Below are 20,569 nucleotides of genomic sequence, written 5' to 3' on the forward strand. Positions count from 1 at the left end.
TGTCTGCATTTAATTAATTGGGCTCATTGCTGAAAGGTCATCTGAAGTGTACAAATAATTGAGTGCAATTAGTTGGGTACATCCATAAGGGCTCCTAATCTATTATGCTTGGCAAATTTGGGCAAACAAAACTGGAGATGTTGTTTCCAAATCTGGTTCTTCCAGGCCTCCTGCTCTCACTCTTTGTAGAGTTGATTCCCATGTTCAGCCTTTTATGATGTTCTCTTGTTTAACTATTGGTTCCAGAGCTAGCTGTCTTTGTTTTGAGAAACACTAAAACCTCCTTTTGTTCATTTCAGTATATATACAGGGCACCTTTGAGAACAATGCTTCAGTTGTTTCAAACCCCCTTCCTAACATTCACTGTGTACTGAGCACTTAGCAAGGTGTGTCATGCTCATGATCTCGTTCTAGCTTGATTACTGCTGGATGTTTATTGCCTGGGAAATAATTTTCAGCTCTATGGTTTTCTGAAATGAGTATAGACACTTTTGAAGTCAAGTCTTTTATTGTTAATGTTGTTTGATTTTATGTGCTCTGCTTGCCTCCGCAACTTATTTTTAGAGTGTACAAGAATCATAAAAATAGAAGACCCTTGCTCCCCAGAGGTAATGCCTGATCAGACCTGTGTCCAGGAAATTGGTCTTGCCTACCTGTGTGGTGCCTGGGCTGGGGTTTACGGTGAAGCTGAGAACTTGGGAGAAGAAGCTGGGAATCCAGATTTCTGGCCTATAGCTCAGAATATTGCAAGAGGAGCAGTAATCTGTAAAGTTCCTCTTGCAAAGTTGTAGCAGATGTCAAGACCAAAGATCTAAGTTTGTAGGAAGCAGATAAAAGGGAGAGGGGGAGGTGGATGCCCTCAGGGAAAGAGGAAACTTTCGTGTCTCCATCATCTTAAGGAAGGGAGTCTTGGGATGGAGGCCAAAAAATGGATAAATGCAGATCAGACTCAGGCATGTTGGGATAGGTGGGGATGGCCACATCTAACCTAGTGGTGGAGGAGGGCACTTGCTTTTCTCATCCTTCACTCAGGGACCACTCCACATTTAGCACAAAGCACCTGTGCTCCATTCGACCTATCTTATCTAGTAGCTATGGGACTCTAAGCAAGTCACTTAACCATTGCTGGTCCCAGTCAAGTCATCCATATAATCGGAACGATTGTACCTTGGCCACATAAAGTTGTTTCCAAAGCCTATGATATCTCTCCACCCCCCAGTTCTGGTCACATTGGTTGCTCTTGCCCTATATCTTTAATTTGAATTGAATAGTGTTATGTTTTAAAATTATTATGAATTCTATAATTGCCCAAATAATACATACAAATGTTCTCCATGTTAAAAAAAAAAATGACAGATAAGGCTAAAGTCTCCCTTGATCACTGTCATTAGTTTGTGTGTCCATTCAATCCTTTCTGTACACATTAAATATAAATGTTTATATTTAGGCTCTAATCAGCATCAAAAGGCACATATTCTGCAAGATGTTTTCTTTCACTCATCCTGTCTTGGAGATCTTTCTCTGGCAGTAATTCTATATTTATCTCCCTTTCTTTAAAAACTGCTACATAGGGACTCCCCTGGTGGCGCAGCGGTTAAGAATCGCCTGCCAATGCAGGGGACGTGGGTTCGAGCCGTGGACCGGGAGGATCCCACATGCTGCGGAGCAACTAAACCTGTGCACCACAGCTACCGAGCCTGCGCTCTAGAGCCCGTGAGCCACAACTGCTGAAGCCTGTGTGCCTAGAGCTCATGCTCTGCAACAAGAGAAGCCACTACAACGAGAAGCCCGCGCACTGCAATGAAGAGTAGCCCCCGCTCGCCACAACTAGAGAAAGCCCGCGTGCAGCAACGAAGACCCAATGCAGCCAAAAATAAATATAAATAAATAAATACACTGCTACATAGAATTTGACAGTATGATTGTGCCATAGATTTTTTTTATCTATTCCTGCAGGTGTGCATTTAGATGTTTGCCACCGAATTGGATGATATTACAATGAAGACTCCTGTTAGTGTGTCCACGTGGGGTGTCCACGTGGGGCATCCACAAGGCTGTGAGCTTATTTCCAGGAATTGTGTCTCAAGCATATTTATTTCCCTGGCAGCCACTTTATCTAGGGACTGGCACTCAGGCTGTTCCCAATGTTCACTGGCTAAAACAAAAGTGAATTTGCATACCAGGGAAGACAGAGTGGTCCTGCCTTTTTAGGAAGCATGGAGACCTAAGAATCCATGAAAGCAATGCTGTGTTAAACATCTTTAGAAGGAAACAAAGACGTGAAATGATTCATCTGCTCTCGGGACAGATCCTAGTAAGTTAAGGCAGGCGGAGGCAGTGGGAGGTGGAGGTAGGTAGGGAGAGCCTCTGGCTTCAAACAGCTCCCCATCTGATGAAGGGGCACCTCGAGGAGACAAGATGTGTAGGCAGAGGAACATGAAAAGTCCCCTTGGAGCACCAGAGAGCTAATGTTCATAGGAAAGAAGCTTTAAGTCAAATTAGAAAGCTAGGGCAGCATGGATGAAAGATTTGGGGAGCAGGAAAAGAGAGATTCCAGGAAAGAAGAAAGTGATGGACGCTAGCAACTTGACCTGACACAAGTCACCCGGCGGTCTTGTTCCAATGCATGTTCTGACTGCGTCAGGCTGAGGTGGGGCCCAAGAGTCTGCATTTCTGCAAGCTCCAGGTAAGGATACGCTGCAGGTCACAGTGGAAAGGGGGATGTAAGGTAGAGAAAGAGGAAGTCCCAGACTTATTTGGAGGCCTTAGGCCGTAACTAAAAATGACAGGAATTTGGCATTAAAACCACGATCACATTCCAGAGGGACTGAAACATCAACATGATTTGATGACGTTGCTTGTTTTGAGCATTTCCTAAAAATTTAGCACTGTGGTGAGGTTTGTTTATGGTGACAACAACCAGGAATATTTATTGAACTATTATTATGTCCAGGCACTTTTCTCAGAGACCCAGAGAGACCAAAGTCCTTGCTGTGGTGGAGATGACATTCTACTGTGGTGAGAAATACAATGAGCAAAGAAAATAATAAATAAGTGAATGATGTATCGTTAGTGGTAAGAAGTGCCTGGGGTGGGGGGGAGGGGTGGGGAGGGTAGGAATAGAGCCAGGAGAAGGCGATGGAGTGGAGAGGGTGAATTTTATTTTTAAGTAAGGTGATCGAGGTAGGGCTCAGTGATTTTAATAAAGATATAAGGGATATAAAGGGGTTAACTATGTGAGTGTAGGGGGAAGAGCATTGTAGGCAGAGAGAACAGCCAGTGCAAAAGCCCTGAAGTTTTTTTTTTTTAATTTTTAAAAAAAAATTTTACTGGCGTATAGTTGATTTACAATGTTGTGTTAGTTTCAGGTGTACAGCAAAGTAAATCAGTTATACATATACATATATCCACTTTTTTTTAGATTCATTTCCCATATAGGCCATTACAGAGTATTGAGTAGAGTTCCCTGTGCTATACAGTAGGTCCTTATTGAGTATCTATTTTATATATGTAGTGTGTATATGTCAATCCCAATCTCCTAATTTATCCCTCCTCGCCCCCTCCCCACCCTTCTACAGATAAGGAAACTAAGACCCAGAGAGTCTAGGTAACTTACTCGAGATCTCCCATTCAGGATGAAAACCCAGGTCTAACTCAAGTTCATGATCTTACCCACTACTCTGCTGCCACATATGGTCTGCAGCATCACTGATAAACCTCTGGTAGTAAAAAGGACTGTCACTCCTTTGCAGGCCCCGGTCACTTCGCCACGAGCAGTGACCCCCTCTGCCTACACTCTTCAGGGGGTTGCGGGGAGGTGTGCATGGCCAGGCCAGGTATAAAGGGCTCTGCTTCACCTAGGTCTGCTCTCACCCTCCAGGGTAATTGGAAAAGCCTCTCCATAGGTTCCTACCTGGACTTCCTCACCATCTAGCTGTGTGACCTTGGGTAATTTAGTTAACTACTCTGTACCTCAGGTTCCTCATCTACAAATGAAGATATTTCACAGAGCTCCTGGAAACACTAGATGAGAAAATGTATACAATAATAATACCTACTATTTATCAGCCATTTACATGTGCCAGGCACTGTGCTAACCACTTTACGTATATTGTCCTTGTTAGTCCTTATAACAACCATGTGACGAGGTACTGTTTGTGGTGTCTCATTCTGATGATAATGAGATAATGAAACTGAGGCTTGGAGCAATGTGACTTATCCAAAGTTAACAGTTTAGAAGTAATGAAGTGCAGAGAGGAACCTGGGAAGGCCTAGCCCTATGGGCCATGGTTTTCATCGCTTATGCAGCCTCACTGACTCTACACTCTGCTGTTATGATCAAACAGCTAAGAACTGCATGGAATTTGAACCTTCTTTCCTTTTCATGCAGGATGGCCCTTGTTAGTTCCAGAAATAGATCTCTAAGGCTGCTCTTGTCCAATTTGTACCTAAGCATTTAAGTGTGAAGCATCTTAGGAGAGAGAAGAGCTTATCTTCTGATGGGAGAGAAACATAATACACATTTTAATTGGTTAATTAATTAATTAAGGTAAACCTGGAATATCTTATTATGTCAGAAAGGAAATCTCAAGGATTGAAGTGGGTGTGTCAGAAGAACATAGACACCAGCTTACAGGAGCTCCCACTGGCCTAGAATGGATCAATTTTAATATCAAAATGAATAATGACAGTAATGGAGTATAATACATCAAATGAAATCCATGAGTTTATTCTGATTCAAACAGACATATAAATACATAAATATAAAAGGGGAAAGGAAAGATCTTCTTTACAGTAGAAGGCCAACTCATAGATAGAGAAGGAAATAAAGAGGAAAAAAAATCATTTTGCAACTCCATAGCAATAATTGATTCAGGCTTAATTATGGATGAATGTCAAAACCATTGAATGAAACGAGAAACAGGATAGTCACATAGTCCCAAAGGATCTCCCTATAGACTAGTTATAAACTGCCAAGGGAAAAAAATAAAACAGTTCCTTGACAATGGAGAGCTCTGGTGAATACCACCTTTACCAAGTGATCAAAATAAGTGTCCCCAATAATAGAACAAATTAATATCAGGTGCCTCCTGATTTGATGCACTGAGAACACGTCCTTAAGTGGCTCTCCAGCCAAAATGCATAACCTGAATGCAATTACGAGGAAACAAGCAAACAAATCCAAGTCCAAGGGCATTTCTCAATACAACTGGCTTCTGCTCTTCAAAAATGCCAAGGTCATGAAAGACCAGGAAAGGCTAAGAACTGTTTCAGATTAAAGGAGAATAAGGAGATAAGACAAACACCACACGTGACTCTGTATTGCATCCCAGATCAGAAGAAAAAAATGCCACAGGAGACATTTGGGGGACAATTTGTGAAAGCTGAATACAGGTGACATATCAGACAATGGTATGATATCAATATTAGATAATAGTATTGTGTTCGTGTTAAATTCCTTCAGCATGATGATAGCATGAATGTCCTTGTTCTTAGGGGTGTTTAGGGGTGAAATGCTGTGATATCTGCAACTAACTGTCAAAGGGTTCAGCCACCTCCCGCCAAAAATTATATACACCCATATAGAAGATAAAGCACATTTGGCAAGACAGTCACTCAATTAATCTAGGTGAAGGGTTCATTCTAGTATTCTTGCAATTTTCTATAGAGTTGAATTTGTCATAATAAAAACGTTGAAAACATAAAAAGAAATAGTAAATAATTTTGAATGGTGACAGCTACTATGAAGAAAATAGGATGAAATGATGGAATAGAGCTGAGCTCACCAATGTGGTAGCAACTAGCTCTATGCAGATATTTAAATTTAATTGGAAGCTTATTAAAATCAAGGAAAAGTTGAACTCCAGTTCTGAAAATTTTGTGGATAGTGGCTATCATAGGCAACAGCGCAGGTAAAGAATATTTCCATGATGCCAGAAAGTTCTATTGAATAGTGCTGGCAAGATTTGCAGGGGTGGGAAGGGAAGATCAGAAGGGAAAGTTTCTCTGAGGTGATGACATTTGGCTGAGACCTAAATGATGAGAAGGGGTCTGTCTTGTGCAGATCTGCGGGGCAAGGGGAAGTGCTTCAGGCCGAGGGAAGAGCAGGTGCCAACACACTGGAACAGGAACAGACTTAGAGCTTTAGAGGAACAGAAGGACCAGCGTGGCTGCAAGAGGATGAACAAGAGGGAAGGTGTTAAAGGATGATCAGCCGGGCAAGGTGACACTGTGTGACTTCTGAGGCTAGATCGTAAAAGGGGATACAACTTCTGCCTCATCCTCTTTAACACTCTCTCTTAGAACCCAGCCGTGATGCTATAAGGAAACTATAAAGAGCAGCTCATGGAAAGATCTATCTGGAGAGGGACAGAGGCTCAGTCTACAATTGTGCCAGAGCGCCCAGGAGGTAGCCAGCACCCAGGTGGATTGGAAGTGGATCCTTCAGCCTCGGAGAAGCACCCCAGCTGACCCTCCCTACATGAAGTAGAGACTAACTGTCCCCACTAAGCCCTATCCAGATCACCGGGTGATGAGCATTTGTTTTAAGCTGCAATGTCTTGGACTGGCTTGGATCCACAGCAGTAGGTAATTGAGACAGAGAGGTGTGGCCAAGAGGTCACTCAGCTAGGAAGTGGTAGAAAGGAGACTTGAACCTACCCTTGTAATTCTCAGCTGCCCCGACAGTCAACTCTCCCATCTTTGCCACCTAGTGGGGGCAAAGTCAGACAAACCTACATCATGGGGGAGCACCTAGCACAAGCTAGGACAGTTAGGCCATGCAAATGCTACTGCTGGGCTATGAAAACACAGGCTCTACTTTGAAGTATAAACACACCTTCCTTTATCCACCTTGAAAATCAAACTTGTCACACCTGATTAAATTTGGGGTGTTCCTCTTCAGTAGGTCTCCCAGTTTCTAAGAATCATCTGAGGAGTTTATTAAACTTCAAGTCCAGCTCCTCTCTCAGTTCTCCCATCTCCGAGCTTGGGGTCAAGCCCAGGAGTTTGCACTTTTTAAAATATTTTTTCACTTTCATCGAGATATAATTGAAGTACACGAAACGGCACATATTTAAAATGTATAGCTTGATCAGTTTTGACATATGTATACACCCATGAGTCCATCTCCATAATCAGGATTACAAACATTTCCCGACCATCAAAGATTACCTTGTGCCCATCGTAATCCATCCTTCCACCCCCTCACTAGGCAAACACCGATATGTTTTTGTCACTATAGATTCCATTAAAAAAAAACAACAAACCTTGTGTATATATATATATACTTTTAATTAATTTATTTATTTTTGGCTGCATTGGGTCTTCGTTGCCGCGCACAGGCTTTCTCTAGTTGCAGCGAGCGGGGGCTACTCTTCGCTGCAGTGTGTGGGCTTCTCATTGCAGTGGCTTCTCTTGTTGCAGAGCATGGGCTCTAGGCGCATGGGCTTCAGTAGTTGTAACATGTGGGCTCAGTAGTTGTGGCTCGCAGGCTCTAGAGCGCAGGCTTAGTACTTGAGGTGCACGGGCTTAGTTGCTCCGTGGCACGTGAGATCTTCCCGGACCAGGGCTCGAACCCGTGTCCCAGGCATTGGCAGGCAGATTCTTAAACCACTGTACCACCAGGGAAGCCCCAACCTTGTATATTGAAGCAGACATCACGTATTCTTTTTCTTTTCTGTCTTCTTTCACTCAGTCTAATAATTTTGAGATTCGTCCATATGGTTTGTGTACCAACAGCTCATTCCTTTCCATTGCTGGTTAATATTCCATTGTGTGAATGTGCCACAGTATGTCGTCTGCTGGTGAACATTTGGGTTGTTTCCAATTTGGGGCTATTACAAATGAAGCTGCTGTGAACTTGAGTATGCCCAGATGTTCGATGACTGAGTTATATAGCATATGATGTTTAACTGCAAAACTCTCCTTGCCCAGCGGTTTTATCATCTTACATCCTCAACAGCAGTGTAAGAGAGTTCCAGCTGCCCCATATCTCTACCAGTGGAAGAGGGCCAGTCAGTTTTAAACATTTTAGTAGTGTGCTGGAGCTAGCTTGCACCAGTTTGTGGGAGCCAATTGTATGCATCTCTTCCCAGCTCTGGGTTCATTGACATCTTGTTGGTAGCTTGAAATTGATCATAGTGAGAGTATTTACACCATAGAAATCAGCAAACACGGCTAGTCAGGCTTCCTCTACTCCTACCCCGCCCAGACCTAGCTCTTAAACAGTTACCAGAACACCGCTGATTTTAACCATTCTAGCCGGCATGGAGTGGTATCTCATTGCCATTAAATTTGCATTTCATTGATGACTAATGGTGTTGAGCACCTTTCTCATATCTTCTTTTGAGAAGTATCTCTTCAAATCTTTTGCCCATTTTCTCACTGTCTTTTTATTATTGAGCTGTCAGTGTTCTTTTTATCCTGAATACAGAGCCTTTTTCTGACATATATGTTGCAAACATTTCCTCCCAATCTGTGGCTTGCCTTTGTACTTTCTTAATGATGTCCTTCAAAGAACAAAAGGCTCTTATTTTAATTGAAGTCTAATTTATTATTTTCTTCTTTTATGGCTTGTGCTTTCTGTGTGTTATCTAATAAAACTTTGCCTACTCCAGATTTGCAAAAATATTCTCTTATGGTTTCTTTTAGAAGTTTTACAGTTCTTTTAAGTTTTACATTTGGGTCTATAATCCATTTAGAATCAATTTTTTGTGTATGGTATGGGTTAACCATCAATATTCACTTTTTCCTCACATGAACATCTTGTACCATTTGTTGAAAAGACTCTTCTTTTCTCACAAAATTGCCTTGGCACCTGTGTCAAAACAATTGACCAAATACATGTGGGTCTATTTATGGACTCTCTAATCTGTTCCACTGATCTATATGTTTATATTTTCACTAATACCCAAACTATCTTGATCACTGTAACTTTATAGTAAGTCTTGAACACAAGCTGGTTAAGTTCTCCAACTCCCTTTTAAAAATTGCTTTTGTTATTCTACACCCTTTGTATTTCCACACAAATATTAGAATCCACTTGTCAGTTTCCACTAAAAAAATTCAGAATTTTATTGGGATTGCATTGAACATAGTTCAATTTAGGGAAAAGAGTCATATTAATAATACTGTGTCTTGGAAACCATAAACATGACATTTTTCCATTTGTTTAAGTCTTTCTTAATTTCTCTCATCAATACTTTGTAGTTTTCACTGTAGAAATCCTGAATGTCTTTTATTTATTTTTTTTGTAACATCTTTATTGGAGTATAATTGCTTTACAATGGTGTGTTAGTTTCTGCTTTATAACAAAGTGAATCAGTTATACATATACATATGTTCCTAAAACTCTTCCCTCTTGGCGTCTCCCTCCCTCCCACCCTCCCTATACCCCCCCTCCAGGTGGTCACAAAGCACCCAGCTGATCTCCCTGTGCTATGCGGCTGCTTCCCACTAGCTATCTATTTTACGTTTGGTAGTGTATATATGTCCATGCCACTCTCTCGCTTCGTCCCAGCTTACCCTTCCCACTCCCCATATCCTCAAGTCCATTCTCTAGTAGGTCTGTGTCTTTATTCCCATCTTACCCCTAGGTTCTTCATGACCATTTTTTTTGTTTGTTTGTTTGTTTTCTTAGATTCTCTATATATGTGTTAGCATATGGTATTTGTTTTTCTCTTTCTGACTTACTTCACTCTGTATGACAGAGTCTAGGTCCATCCACCTCAATACAAATAACTCAATTTCGTTTCTTTTTATGGCTGAGTAATATTCCATTGTATATATGTGCCTCATCTTCTTTATCCATTCATCTGTCAGTAGACACTTAGGTTGCTTCCATCTCCTGGCTACTGTAAATAGAGCTGCAATGAACTTTGTGGTACATGACTCTTTTTGAATTATGGTTTTCTCAGGGTATATGCCCAGTAGTGGGATTGCTGGGTCATATGGTAGTTTTATTTGTAGTTTTTTAAGGAACCTCCATACTGTTCTCCATAGTGGCTGTATCAATTTACATTCCCACCAGCAGTACAAGAGTGTTCCCTTTTCTCTGCACCCTCTCCAGCATTTATTGCTTCTAGATTTTTTGATGATGGCCATTCTGACCGGTGTGAGATGATATCTCACTGTAGTTTTAATTTGCATTTCTCTAATGATTAATGATGTTGAGCATTCTTTCATGTGTTTGTTGGCAGTCTGTATATCTTCTTTGGAGAAATGTCTATTTAGGTCTTCTGCCCATTTTTGGATTGGGTTGTTTGTTTTTTTGTTATTGAGCTGCATGAGCTGCTTGTATATTTTGGAGATTAATCCTTTGTCAGTTGCTTCATTTGCAAATGTTTTCTCCCATTCTGAGGGTTGTTTTTTGGTCTTGTTCATGATTTCCTTTGCTGTGCAAAAGCTTTAAAGTTTCATTAGGTCCCATTTATTTATTTTTGTTTTTATTTCCATTTCTCTAGGAGGTGGGTCAAAAAGGATCTTGCTGTGATTTATGTCACAGAGTGTTCTGCCTATGTTTTCCTCTAAGAGTTTGATAGTTTCTGGCCTTACATTTAGGTCTTTAATCCACTTTGAGATTATTTTTGTGTATGGTGTTAGGGAGTGTTCTAATCTCATACTTTTACATGTACCTGTCCAGTTTTCCCAGCACCGCTTATTGAAGAGGCTGTCTTTTCTCCACTATATATTATTGCCTCCTTTATCAAAGATAAGGTGACCATATGTGCATGGGTTTATCTCTGGGCTTTCTAACCTGTTCCATTGATCTATATTTCTGTTTTTGTGCCAGTACCATACTGTCTTGGTTACTGTACCTTTGTAATATAGTCTGAGTTCTGGGAGCATAATTGCTCTAGCTCCATTTTTCATTCTCAAGATTGCTTTGGCTATTCGGGGTCTTTTGTGTTTCCATACAAATTGTGAAATTTTTTGTTCTAGTTCTGTGAAAAATGCCAGTGGTAGTTTGATACAGATTGCATTGAATCTGTAGATTGCTTTGGGTAGTAGAGTCATTTTCACAATGTTGATTCTTCCAATCCAAGAACATGGTATATCTCTCCATCTATTAGTATCATCTTTAATTTCTTTCATCAGTGTCTTATAATTTTCTGCATCAGGTCTTTTGTCTCCTTAGGTAGGTTTATTCCTAGATATTTTATTCTTTTTGTTGCAATGGTAAATGGGAGTGTTTTCTTAATTTCACTTTCAGATTTTTCATCATTAGTGTATAGGAATGCCAGAGATTTCTGTGCATTAATTTTGTATCCTGCTACTCTACGAAATTCATTGATTAGCTCTAGTAGTTTTCTGGTAACATCTTCAGGATTCTCTATGTATAGTATCATGTTATCTGCAAACAGTGACAGCTTTACTTCTTCTTTTCCGATTTGGATTCCTTTTATTTCTTTTTCTTCTCTGACTGCTGTGGCTAAAACTTCCAAAACTATGTTGAATAATAGTGGTGAGAGTGGGCAGCCTTGTCTTGTTCCTGATCTTAGTGGAACTGGTTTCAGTTTTTCACCATTGAGGACGATGTTGGCTGTGGGTTTGTCATATATGGCCTTTACTATGTTGAGGAAAGTTCTGTCTATGCCTACTTTCTGCAGGGTTTTTATCATGAATGGGTGTTGAATTTTGTCGAAAGCTTTCTCTGCATCTATTGAGATGATCATATGTTTTTTCTCCTTCAGTTTGTTAATATGGTGTATCACGTTGATTGATTTGCATATACTGAAGAATCCTTGCATTCCTGGAATAAACCCCACTTGATCATGGTGTATGATCCTTTTAATGTGCTGTTGGAATGTCTTATGTTAGATTTCTTCCTAGGTATTCAGTGTTATTTGGTGCTACCATACATGGGATTGTTTCCTTAATTTCATCAGTTGTTTGTTGTTAGTATATAAGGATACAATGAGTTTTTCTATTTCAACCTTTTATCTTGCAACACTGCTAAATTCACTTATTTGTTCTAATAGTTGTTTTTTAATCTTCTTTGGATTTCCCCATAAATTATTATTGTACCTGCAAGCAGATAAAGAGTTGTTACTTTCTTTTTAAGTTTTATGCCTTTTATTTCTTTTTCTTGCCTTATGCAGCAGTAAGATACAAGAAGGTTGAATAGAAGTGGTGAACCAAGCATCCTTGCCTTGTAATAGATCTCAAGGGAAAATAATTCAATCTTTTGTCATTAAGTATGATGTTATCTATAGATTATTTTTACAGATGCTTTTTAACATTTTGAAAAAAGTTCTCTACTATTTCTCATTTGCTATGAGTTTTTACTTTGAATGAGTAGAATTTTTTGTTTTTCAAATGCTTTTCCTGAAGCTGTTGAAATAATCAATTTCATTCAATGCAGTGAATTGATTTTTCATTTACTTTGTTGAATTATATTTAAAGATTGATTTTCAAATATTAAACTAACTTTCATTTGGGGGTTACACCCTACTTGGTCATGGTGTATTATCATTTTTACATATTGTTGGATTCAATTTGCTATTTTGTCAAGGACTTTTGTGCCTGTATTTATGGAGAATATTGGTCTATAATCTTATTATATTTTTAATAATGCCTATGTCAGGTTTTGTTATTAAAAATATATTGGACTCAGAAAACAGTTGGGAAGTAATTCTTTCTCCTCTGTATTTTGAAAATATTTATGTAATATTGGTGTTATTTCTTTCTCGAATGTTTGATAGAATTCACCAGTGAAACCATTTGGGCCTGACGTTTACCTTTTTAGGAAAAAAATTTAATAACAAATTTAATTTCTTTAATAGGCATAGGACTATTTAGATTTTATATTTCTTGTGTCAATTTTGGTTAGTTCTATTTTTCAAAATGTTCATCCATTTCATCTAATTTATCAAGTTTGCTGGCATAAAGGTATTCATAATATTTTCTTATTATCCTCTTAATATCTAAGGGATCTGTGGTGACAATCCCTTTTTCATTTCTGATTTTGCTAATTGATATCCTTTCTTTTCCCCTTGGATTAATCTAGTTAAAAATTTGTCAGTTTTGCTGATTATTTTTAAAGAATCAAATTCAGACTTCACTAATTTTCTGTATTGTCTCTATGTCTTGTATTTCATCAGTTTCTGCTCTTATTATCATTAGCTCCTTCTTTATATTTACTTTTGTCTACTTGCTCTTCTTTCCTATATTCTTAAGGAGAAAACTTTAGTCATTGAATTTAGATATTTCTTCTTGTCTAAGATAAGCATTTAAAGCTCTACCTTTCCCTCTAAACACTGCTTTAGCTTCATCCACAAATTTTGACATGTCACATTTTTGTTGTTTTTTAGTTAAAAATATTTTCTAATCTCCCTTGTGATTTTGTCTTCAATCCAAGAATTACTTAGGAATGTATCATTTAATTTCCAGATATTTGGGGTTTTCCCAGACATCTTCTTCTTATTGGTTTCTCATTTAATTACACTGTGGTCAGAAAACACACTTTGTATGATTTTGATTCTTAAATTTATTGAGACTTGTTTTATGGCCCAGGATATGGTCAATCTTGACAAATGTACCATGGGTACTTAACTAGCTGGATGATTGCTTAATCTCTCTGGCCTCAGTTTCCTCAGCTATAAAAGTGGGATGATAACAATAGTGTTTACCTCAAATGGTTGTTATGAGGGTTAAAATAGGTAATATATGAAAAGTACTAAGCACAGCGGCTGACATACAGAGCGCATTCAACATTAACGCATTACTAATATTACTGTCCTTATTCAAAAGATCAAAACTCTACCAAAGGCTGGTTTGGTTTTATTCTGGGCTCTGCCAGGGTGTCCTTTGGGTTCCTCAGTAAAATAGCTCCTCTGGCCCCAGTGTCTTCCCACTGCATCTGAACAAATGCAGAATCCCTCTCCATGAGTCTCTGCGCTTCTGCTTCTCCCTGTCTCACTGACAGCCTCTCCTCCACTCCCCACCATGCTCACCACTCACCAGCCATATTGATCTTCTATGGAGTCCTTGAACACCATAAGCAGAAACGTTCCCACTCTAGGCCTTTGCACATGCTGCTCTCTCTACCTGGGACCTTCTCACTCTCACATTCTTATTGCCAACTCCTGCTCCTCCTTCACATCTGTCTTAGTCCATTTGGGCTCCTATAACAAAATACCATAGACCGAGGGGCTTATAAACAACAGCAATTTATTTCATACAGTTCTGGAGGCTGGAAGGCCAAGATCAAAGCACTGGCAGATTTGATGTCTGATGAGGGCTCACTTCCTGACCCATAGATGGCCGTGTTCACATGGCATCCTCAAATGGCAAAAGGGACAAGGGAGCTCCCTGGGGTCTCTTTTATAAGGACACTAATCCCATTCATGAGTGCTCCACCTTCATGACCTAATCACTTCCCAAAGCCCTCACGTCCAAGTACCATCACATGGGGCACTAGGTTTCAACATATGGGGGAGAGGGGAATTCGGGCACATAGCATTCACTCTATGACAACATCTCAGATTAAATGTCTTCTCTGACTGCACAATCCATATTCAGTCCACTAGTCATTCTCTTTTTTTTTTTTGCAGTACGTGGGCCTCTCACTGTTGTGGCCTCTCCCGTTGCGGAGCACAGGCTCCGGACGCGCAGGCTCAGCGGCCACGGCTCACGGGCCCAGCCGCTCCGCGGCATGTGGGATCTTCCCGAACCGGGGCACGAACCCGTGTCCCCTGCATCGGCAGGCGGACTCTCAACCACTGCACCACCAGGGAAGCCCGTCATTCTCTTTTATACCATCATGGTTTGTCTTTCAAAGCAATTGGCACAATTTGTATACATATATTTATATATTGTGCCAATTGCTTTGAAACACAAACCATGATGCTATTAAAGAGAATGACTAGTGGGCTGAATATGGATTGTGCAGTCAGAGAAGACATTTAATCTGAGATGTTGTCATAGAGTGAATGCTATGTGCCCGAATTCCCCCCTCCCCCGAATTCATATATATATATATATATATATATATCTCCCCCACCAGATTGTAAGCACCAAGAGGGCAGGACAGGCTCAACCCAAGGTCCACTCAGCACAGAGCAGACCCTGCACGTCCTTTTCCGTGTAACCAAAGGTTGGTCCCACTTTGATCTCCTTCTCTGCTCGTGCTGTTCACACTGGGAAGGCGCCTGCGAGAAGCTATCCCAGGGCAATTTTCCACCTTTGAAGTCCCCAGCCAGCCCTGCCAAGAGCTGTTTTGGTGTGAGGCGGCTGCTGGGGCCGGCAGCCTGCTGCCGCTGCCTCTCGGGCTGCTGGAACTGGAACATCAAGATATCAAAGCCGAAGGTGGCAGCGGAGGGATGAGGAAGCTCGGCTCCGTTTGCCCGCTCCTGGCCTCCCAGCCGGTGCTGGAGCCAGAGCAGGGAGGAAGCCTGTGGATGCTCTGGGGTGTGGCCCTGCATCCCTGCTCCTGGAAAAAAAAGCGCTGATCACCCCAATCATGCTATAGAAGCAGAGTCCGGTCCTGGCTCCCAGATCCCCCAAGCTGCATAGCCTTTGGCATCTCCCCTTCCGTCTCTGTTCCCCATTTTCTTCATCTGACAAGTAAGAAGACCAGAGGAGCAGCCCCAAGGTGATCAACTGGCAACCCATGGGCCACTTCAGACTCATCAATATGTTTGGTTCGGCCCACATGAATGTAAAAATAAAATAAAATACTAGTAAATGGTTTCCAACTTTTAAAAATGAAGCGATTTGATGATAATGCCTACATTTGGGGAATCCTTTGCAAAAACTGGGAAAGGCAGCCATGCTGGGTCTCCGCAGCCCCAGATGTCAGATGTTGGCAGATGGGTGATAGCTGCTGCCTCTGCAAGAAACCTAACTTCCAGGGCTGAGAGTCCCACCCCAGCCTGCTGCTCTCATATCATGTGAGTATTTGAATTCGGGGCCCCTGGACTAGAGCATTTCATTTTATTTCGAGACATGAGACATAGGAGCCCTAAGCATGTACCACAAACTCCCCCAGGAAGACAAAGGGGAAGCAGGCAGACATGGCGTATTCCCACCTCCCTTAACTGTACGAAGAGGTTTCTCAAAGTGTGTTTCACGACCGCCCAGGATCACGTGGGATGCTGGTTAAAATGCAGAAATGCCTGGGTCCCGACCCAAATCTGCTAACTCAGACTGTCTGGGGGTGGAATCCGGAAATCACCATTTTTAGCAAACTGCCCGGGGGGACCTCTTAGCCACATGAAAGCTTCTGAAGCACTGGTGGAAAAGAGACTGTGGTGATTTGCAGCTGTGAGACCACGAATCCAATGTACTCACTGGGGCCTCGAGGATGGGAATCATTTAGGAGCCGCCCCCATCTTCCAGACACCGAGCTGAGCCCTTTCCATACATCATCTCAGGTCATTCGCACAACGACCCCGTGAGCTGAGTACTATCATTACCACTATTTAACAGGTTGGGAAACTGAAGACCAGGAGATCAAGACATGTGTGTTAGGTCACTCAGCTAGTGGCGGCAGAGCTAAAATTTACACCTGGGCCTGACTCTAAAGTTATTGCGTAAGAACACAGCTGCTAATATCTCCCCTTTCCAGCTGGGACCAAGAACAAACCAAGGGAGGGGAGCCATCTTTACACAGACGTGTAATAGGTAGATTTGTGCAACAGAATGTCCGGGACGGAATGCTGAGCCTGGAGCACATCGGCATCTGGAATCATCTCCACTAAGCCTGTCTCTTGCAGCGAGCCAGGGACTCATGGCTCTGGGGATTACTGTTCAACGCCATGTGACATGAAGTTTTGGCAAAGTAATTTGTCGTATGACTGTAATAGCTGATCCCTCCCCTCTGGTCCATGGGTGGATTTCTGCAGCTCCTCTCCAGGTTCACAGAGCCTGAACCACTTGTCCAGAGAATCTGCAATCGGAAAATGAGGGCCATCAGCTTTTGCCACCAAGCTCAGAAGCCTTCATTGTTGGTTCTGCTGCTGTGTCATTGTTTGATTGCTTGCTGTTGTCACTCTTGTGTAACGAATCTCCTTTTGCCACTGGCCCTTGTCTGCCTTTATTCTGGTTCTGCACCACGTGAACCAGCAAAGTTGCCACCCCTTAGGAAATCATCTTCATTCCAATGAGATAAACAAGCAACCAACGACAAACAAAGCTAGAATCTTAAAAAATGGAGACAGAAGCCAGTCCATGAGCCCGATCATCATTTAGTGGGGAAGTGGGGTGAGGGTGAGCAGAGAGCAGCTTTCATAGCTCTTCTTGATAGCAAAAACCAAAATGGGTTATCTCATCCCCAAATATGCAGGATGACATAGGACAGCGTGAAGTAACCCCAAGGCCTGGAATTGAGTCAACTGTGTTATTCTCAAAGCTGTGTTTCTTTGGATGGGTTGCTTCACTTCTCCGAGCCTCAGTTTCCCTATCTGGAAATCATGCTGAATATTCTCCAAGACCATTCTATAGCTCAAATATTCTGTGAATCCAGGGCTTGGTATACACGAAAATGAAGGAAGGGAGGGAAGGAGGAAGAAATCAATCAATCCATATAGAAGTTATCATTCATAGAGACAAGAATGGGTGTATTTTCCACTGTTCCCCTTTCTCCCTAATCAGGATCTGCTCTGAATTAAATTGTTGATCATTTAATAAGCCCTGACTCACTCTCCCACTGAAATACCACTTTGTAGCCTGTGTTGTCACAGAAGAAAATGAGTCAATTAGAGGACTTTAACAAGAGCGCTTTTTAAAAGAACATGTAGACAATTAATTGCAGTCAATTAGATCTGATGGCTTTGTGGCTGGATTGCCAGATAGAAAAAGAATGAGGAAACTCCGGCAGGCTCTTCATCTCTGAAAAGAAAGCCTTTGACAGTGACACCCAAGAAGTGGCTCACCATCCAGCTTTCTCTCCAGGGAAGCTGGTGTGTTCACCCCTGACCTAGTCTGCAAGATTCTTCCCCCACCAAAAGGGGTAAAGTTCAACTGCCTTTCTCTTTGCCACTGGATAGGAGAGAGACGGTCAGGGTTAAATCATGGCACTGCAGGGCCATGAAATAGCAGGAGACACTGTTCTCAAGGAAACGGGTATCGGGCATCTTGCAGAATGCTTTGGAGGAAGCAACCTCTCCTAGGAATATGGCATGTCGTGCTTGACCAGTTACAGACAGACCCTGAGGAGTTTCTTCACGCGGTGCGTCAGTTGCAGACCTACTAACCCTTTCAAATAAAGCTAAAATTACTTTGTATACCCCAATTCCATGGCTGATGAAAATCTACTTCTAGCTCAGATTCCTACTAACCCCCATGAGTTATGCCCCTGCAAATTCATCGGTTGAAATTCTAGTCCTCAGGAACTTAGAAAGTGACCTTACTTGGGAATAGGGATTTGCAAAGGTAATTAGCCCACACTGGAGTAGGGTGGACCCCTAATCCAATATGATAATCCAAAATGACTGGTGTTCTTATTAAAAGGAGAAATTTGGAGACAGATACACACACGTAGAAGGATGCTATGTGGAAATGAAGGCAGAGATAGGGGTGATGGAGCCAGTGGTTGGGGTGATGCTCCCATAAGCCAAGGAATGCCCAAGATTGCCAGCAAACCACCAGGAGCCAGGAGAGGGGCGTGGAACAGAATCTCCCTCACAGCCCTCACAAGGAACCAACCCTGCTGACACCTTCATCTCAGACGTCTCACGGTTCTACCTCCAGAATTGTGAGATGATACATTTTGTCATTTAAGCCACTTGGTTTGTGGTACTTTGTTATGGTAGCCATAGCAGACGACTATACTCCACTGCGTCTCCATGAGGAGGAGATGCGGTTGAGGGAAGTCTTGTTCTCCAAGACCCTCCAACTCCCAGGCACTCTCCTCCTTCACCCTCTCAGCTCCCGAGGGGCTCTGGAAGTCCTCAAATTCTTTTCCACATTTACTGCAGAGCAGCTTCCCACACTGTCTGAGAACCTGGCACCTGATGCCACTCAGGTCCTTGGGAATGTCTCTTCTTCCCAAAATCTTCTAAATATATTTTTCCAGGCAAAGCTATTCTCTCCCTCACTGGAACAAACTATTAAGAAAATTAAATTTTTTTCAATCTTCTTAAAACAAAATAGAAACTGACCATTTTGGTCTTCCCCTGCTGCGTAACAAATGACCATAAACTTAGCAGCTTAAAATAACGCCAATGTGTATTTCAGCTGGGTCCTCTTCTTAGGGCCTCACAGGACTGCAATCAAAGTGTTGGGCAGGCTCTGTTCTCATATGCAGACTCACTGGGGAAGGATCCACTTCCAGGCTCACTTGGGTTGTCGGCAGAGCTCATTTCCTTGTGGTTGGAAGACAGAGGGTCCCAACTCCTTGCTGGCTCTTGGCCGTCAGCTGGGGGCTGCCCTCCGCTCCTAGAGGATGCCTGCAGTTCCTGGTCACGTGGGCTTTCCAGCATGGTGCTTACCTCATCAAGACAGCAAGGAAGTCTCTAGAATGAGTCTGCTAGCAAGATGGAGTCTTACATAGTGTGATATAATCACAGGAGTGGTGTTCCCTCACCTCTGTCACATTCCGTTGGCTGGAAGTAAGTCTCAGGTCCTGCCCACATTCAAGGAGAGGGAATTACACAAAGACGTAAGTGAGGAAGGGGTCATGGGGAGCCACATGTCGGTTTGCACATAACCAAGACACCATTGGTCATTCCCCAGCATCCGTCCTAGCCCCCGGCTCCAGGGATGAGCCTGATATGTCCAAAGATGAGCCTTTGCCATGATTGGTTTGGGAGAGAGTGTATCACCCAACTTTTGCTACTGTGATATGAGAAGCCTACTGGCAACTTCTGCAGAGAATTTCCTTACTCTCAAGATGGAATTAGGGAAAGTCATGACCTCTCATTTCTTCCTTGGGAAGTTTCAGCGTTTAGGTGGAACACTGGCTCTACAGCAACCATCTTGCTACCAGCTTGAGTGTGAAGCTAACTCTAAGGAGGGAAGGCTGGAAAGATGGAAAGAACCTGAGTCTCTGATGTCAACATTTAGCTGCTGAATCAACCATTCCTACAGCCCACCCTATATCTGTTAAACCTTGAGTTAGATTTGCTGTTACTTGCAGCCCAATGCATCTTAATGCAACACAACTGCCTCAGGACAAAACAACATGGGACCCATGGCACCATTTAAATGGAAAACCCTCAGTTCCATCAGTGAGACATAGGTTAAGCTGGCTTGAGTTTTTATTGCATATTTTATGGGCAGGGACTGGAAAATAATGTCAGTATTCTATGGTGTATAATTCATAGCTGTTGCGTATAATCAGGCTTGGCCAACTGTTTGCAGGGAGAATGCACTCTCTTGTCTGAATGGAGCTGGTCATTCTCCATTAGTCTAGAGGCTGGATAGTCATTGTAATTGCACTGGAAATTTACTATATTGAGTGCCCAGAATAATTCATCTTTTCTCAATCCTTAAGAGGAAGGGGGAGAAACTAATGTTTATTGAATGCCCACAAAGTGCCTGCTATGTACTGGGATCCTTAGATGTGCTTGCAGTTAATCCTGACAGTACTACATAAAGGTCATTTTGTCTATTCTGCTGCTGAGGG

This window comes from Monodon monoceros, unplaced genomic scaffold (assembly GCF_005190385.1).
Source record: "Monodon monoceros isolate NGI ecotype Baffin Bay Population unplaced genomic scaffold, NGI_Narwhal_1 Super_Scaffold_12, whole genome shotgun sequence".
Taxonomy (NCBI): domain Eukaryota; kingdom Metazoa; phylum Chordata; class Mammalia; order Artiodactyla; family Monodontidae; genus Monodon; species Monodon monoceros.